Below are 5,312 nucleotides of genomic sequence, written 5' to 3' on the forward strand. Positions count from 1 at the left end.
ACGAGGTGCCTAGAGGCCAGAATTGAATTCCCTGAAGAGTTCAACTCATTACATTCAGTATCCGGTGAGAAAACCAAACTTTTTGGCTTTTTACCAAATGCCCCAAAACTTCAACGTTTTCCATAGCCGGCATCATCGAAAAAGTCAGTTTTTGACCCAAAAATCCAACTCGACAAAAATTGCTCAAAAGTTTACACGAGGTGCCTAGAGGCCAGAATTGAATTCCCTGAAGAGTTCAACTCATTACATTCAGTATCCGGTGAGAAAACCAAACTTTTTGGCTTTTTACCAAATGCCCCCAAAACTTCAACGTTTTCCATAGCCGGCATCATCGAAAAAGTCAGTTTTTGACCCAAAAATCCAACTCGACAAAAATTGCTCAAAAGTTTACACGAGGTGCCTAGAGGCCAGAATTGAATTCCCTGAAGAGTTCAACTCATTACATTCAGTATCCGGTGAGAAAACCAAACTTTTTGGCTTTTTACCAAATGCCCCCAAAACTTCAACGTTTTCCATAGCCGGCATCATCGAAAAAGTCAGTTTTTGACCCAAAAATCCAACTCGACAAAAATTGCTCAAAAGTTTACACGAGGTGCCTAGAGGCCAGAATTGAATTCCCTGAAGAGTTCAACTCATTACATTCAGTATCCGGTGAGAAAACCAAACTTTTTGGCTTTTTACCAAATGCCCCCAAAACTTCAACGTTTTCCATAGCCGGCATCATCGAAAAAGTCAGTTTTTGACCCAAAAATCCAACTCGACAAAAATTGCTCAAAAGTTTACACGAGGTGCCTAGAGGCCAGAATTGAATTCCCTGAAGAGTTCAACTCATTACATTCAGTATCCGGTGAGAAAACCAAACTTTTTGGCTTTTTACCAAATGCCCCCAAAACTTCAACGTTTTCCATAGCCGGCATCATCGAAAAAGTCAGTTTTTGACCCAAAAATCCAACTCGACAAAAATTGCTCAAAAGTTTACACGAGGTGCCTAGAGGCCAGAATTGAATTCCCTGAAGAGTTCAACTCATTACATTCAGTATCCGGTGAGAAAACCAAACTTTTTGGCTTTTTACCAAATGCCCCCAAAACTTCAACGTTTTCCATAGCCGGCATCATCGAAAAAGTCAGTTTTTGACCCAAAAATCCAACTCGACAAAAATTGCTCAAAAGTTTACACGAGGTGCCTAGAGGCCAGAATTGAATTCCCTGAAGAGTTCAACTCATTACATTCAGTATCCGGTGAGAAAACCAAACTTTTTGGCTTTTTACCAAATGCCCCCAAAACTTCAACGTTTTCCATAGCCGGCATCATCGAAAAAGTCAGTTTTTGACCCAAAAATCCAACTCGACAAAAATTGCTCAAAAGTTTACACGAGGTGCCTAGAGGCCAGAATTGAATTCCCTGAAGAGTTCAACTCATTACATTCAGTATCCGGTGAGAAAACCAAACTTTTTGGCTTTTTACCAAATGCCCCCAAAACTTCAACGTTTTCCATAGCCGGCATCATCGAAAAAGTCAGTTTTTGACCCAAAAATCCAACTCGACAAAAATTGCTCAAAAGTTTACACGAGGTGCCTAGAGGCCAGAATTGAATTCCCTGAAGAGTTCAACTCATTACATTCAGTATCCGGTGAGAAAACCAAACTTTTTGGCTTTTTACCAAATGCCCCCAAAACTTCAACGTTTTCCATAGCCGGCATCATCGAAAAAGTCAGTTTTTGACCCAAAAATCCAACTCGACAAAAATTGCTCAAAAGTTTACACGAGGTGCCTAGAGGCCAGAATTGAATTCCCTGAAGAGTTCAACTCATTACATTCAGTATCCGGTGAGAAAACCAAACTTTTTGGCTTTTTACCAAATGCCCCCAAAACTTCAACGTTTTCCATAGCCGGCATCATCGAAAAAGTCAGTTTTTGACCCAAAAATCCAACTCGACAAAAATTGCTCAAAAGTTTACACGAGGTGCCTAGAGGCCAGAATTGAATTCCCTGAAGAGTTCAACTCATTACATTCAGTATCCGGTGAGAAAACCAAACTTTTTGGCTTTTTACCAAATGCCCCCAAAACTTCAACGTTTTCCATAGCCGGCATCATCGAAAAAGTCAGTTTTTGACCCAAAAATCCAACTCGACAAAAATTGCTCAAAAGTTTACACGAGGTGCCTAGAGGCCAGAATTGAATTCCCTGAAGAGTTCAACTCATTACATTCAGTATCCGGTGAGAAAACCAAACTTTTTGGCTTTTTACCAAATGCCCCCAAAACTTCAACGTTTTCCATAGCCGGCATCATCGAAAAAGTCAGTTTTTGACCCAAAAATCCAACTCGACAAAAATTGCTCAAAAGTTTACACGAGGTGCCTAGAGGCCAGAATTGAATTCCCTGAAGAGTTCAACTCATTACATTCAGTATCCGGTGAGAAAACCAAACTTTTTGGCTTTTTACCAAATGCCCCCAAAACTTCAACGTTTTCCATAGCCGGCATCATCGAAAAAGTCAGTTTTTGACCCAAAAATCCAACTCGACAAAAATTGCTCAAAAGTTTACACGAGGTGCCTAGAGGCCAGAATTGAATTCCCTGAAGAGTTCAACTCATTACATTCAGTATCCGGTGAGAAAACCAAACTTTTTGGCTTTTTACCAAATGCCCCCAAAACTTCAACGTTTTCCATAGCCGGCATCATCGAAAAAGTCAGTTTTTGACCCAAAAATCCAACTCGACAAAAATTGCTCAAAAGTTTACACGAGGTGCCTAGAGGCCAGAATTGAATTCCCTGAAGAGTTCAACTCATTACATTCAGTATCCGGTGAGAAAACCAAACTTTTTGGCTTTTTACCAAATGCCCCCAAAACTTCAACGTTTTCCATAGCCGGCATCATCGAAAAAGTCAGTTTTTGACCCAAAAATCCAACTCGACAAAAATTGCTCAAAAGTTTACACGAGGTGCCTAGAGGCCAGAATTGAATTCCCTGAAGAGTTCAACTCATTACATTCAGTATCCGGTGAGAAAACCAAACTTTTTGGCTTTTTACCAAATGCCCCCAAAACTTCAACGTTTTCCATAGCCGGCATCATCGAAAAAGTCAGTTTTTGACCCAAAAATCCAACTCGACAAAAATTGCTCAAAAGTTTACACGAGGTGCCTAGAGGCCAGAATTGAATTCCCTGAAGAGTTCAACTCATTACATTCAGTATCCGGTGAGAAAACCAAACTTTTTGGCTTTTTACCAAATGCCCCCAAAACTTCAACGTTTTCCATAGCCGGCATCATCGAAAAAGTCAGTTTTTGACCCAAAAATCCAACTCGACAAAAATTGCTCAAAAGTTTACACGAGGTGCCTAGAGGCCAGAATTGAATTCCCTGAAGAGTTCAACTCATTACATTCAGTATCCGGTGAGAAAACCAAACTTTTTGGCTTTTTACCAAATGCCCCCAAAACTTCAACGTTTTCCATAGCCGGCATCATCGAAAAAGTCAGTTTTTGACCCAAAAATCCAACTCGACAAAAATTGCTCAAAAGTTTACACGAGGTGCCTAGAGGCCAGAATTGAATTCCCTGAAGAGTTCAACTCATTACATTCAGTATCCGGTGAGAAAACCAAACTTTTTGGCTTTTTACCAAATGCCCCCAAAACTTCAACGTTTTCCATAGCCGGCATCATCGAAAAAGTCAGTTTTTGACCCAAAAATCCAACTCGACAAAAATTGCTCAAAAGTTTACACGAGGTGCCTAGAGGCCAGAATTGAATTCCCTGAAGAGTTCAACTCATTACATTCAGTATCCGGTGAGAAAACCAAACTTTTTGGCTTTTTACCAAATGCCCCCAAAACTTCAACGTTTTCCATAGCCGGCATCATCGAAAAAGTCAGTTTTTGACCCAAAAATCCAACTCGACAAAAATTGCTCAAAAGTTTACACGAGGTGCCTAGAGGCCAGAATTGAATTCCCTGAAGAGTTCAACTCATTACATTCAGTATCCGGTGAGAAAACCAAACTTTTTGGCTTTTTACCAAATGCCCCCAAAACTTCAACGTTTTCCATAGCCGGCATCATCGAAAAAGTCAGTTTTTGACCCAAAAATCCAACTCGACAAAAATTGCTCAAAAGTTTACACGAGGTGCCTAGAGGCCAGAATTGAATTCCCTGAAGAGTTCAACTCATTACATTCAGTATCCGGTGAGAAAACCAAACTTTTTGGCTTTTTACCAAATGCCCCCAAAACTTCAACGTTTTCCATAGCCGGCATCATCGAAAAAGTCAGTTTTTGACCCAAAAATCCAACTCGACAAAAATTGCTCAAAAGTTTACACGAGGTGCCTAGAGGCCAGAATTGAATTCCCTGAAGAGTTCAACTCATTACATTCAGTATCCGGTGAGAAAACCAAACTTTTTGGCTTTTTACCAAATGCCCCCAAAACTTCAACGTTTTCCATAGCCGGCATCATCGAAAAAGTCAGTTTTTGACCCAAAAATCCAACTCGACAAAAATTGCTCAAAAGTTTACACGAGGTGCCTAGAGGCCAGAATTGAATTCCCTGAAGAGTTCAACTCATTACATTCAGTATCCGGTGAGAAAACCAAACTTTTTGGCTTTTTACCAAATGCCCCCAAAACTTCAACGTTTTCCATAGCCGGCATCATCGAAAAAGTCAGTTTTTGACCCAAAAATCCAACTCGACAAAAATTGCTCAAAAGTTTACACGAGGTGCCTAGAGGCCAGAATTGAATTCCCTGAAGAGTTCAACTCATTACATTCAGTATCCGGTGAGAAAACCAAACTTTTTGGCTTTTTACCAAATGCCCCCAAAACTTCAACGTTTTCCATAGCCGGCATCATCGAAAAAGTCAGTTTTTGACCCAAAAATCCAACTCGACAAAAATTGCTCAAAAGTTTACACGAGGTGCCTAGAGGCCAGAATTGAATTCCCTGAAGAGTTCAACTCATTACATTCAGTATCCGGTGAGAAAACCAAACTTTTTGGCTTTTTACCAAATGCCCCCAAAACTTCAACGTTTTCCATAGCCGGCATCATCGAAAAAGTCAGTTTTTGACCCAAAAATCCAACTCGACAAAAATTGCTCAAAAGTTTACACGAGGTGCCTAGAGGCCAGAATTGAATTCCCTGAAGAGTTCAACTCATTACATTCAGTATCCGGTGAGAAAACCAAACTTTTTGGCTTTTTACCAAATGCCCCCAAAACTTCAACGTTTTCCATAGCCGGCATCATCGAAAAAGTCAGTTTTTGACCCAAAAATCCAACTCGACAAAAATTGCTCAAAAGTTTACACGAGGTGCCTAGAGGCCAGA

Source organism: Patiria miniata, unplaced genomic scaffold, assembly GCF_015706575.1.
Source record: "Patiria miniata isolate m_02_andy unplaced genomic scaffold, ASM1570657v1 HiC_scaffold_3, whole genome shotgun sequence".
Lineage (NCBI taxonomy): Eukaryota > Metazoa > Echinodermata > Asteroidea > Valvatida > Asterinidae > Patiria > Patiria miniata.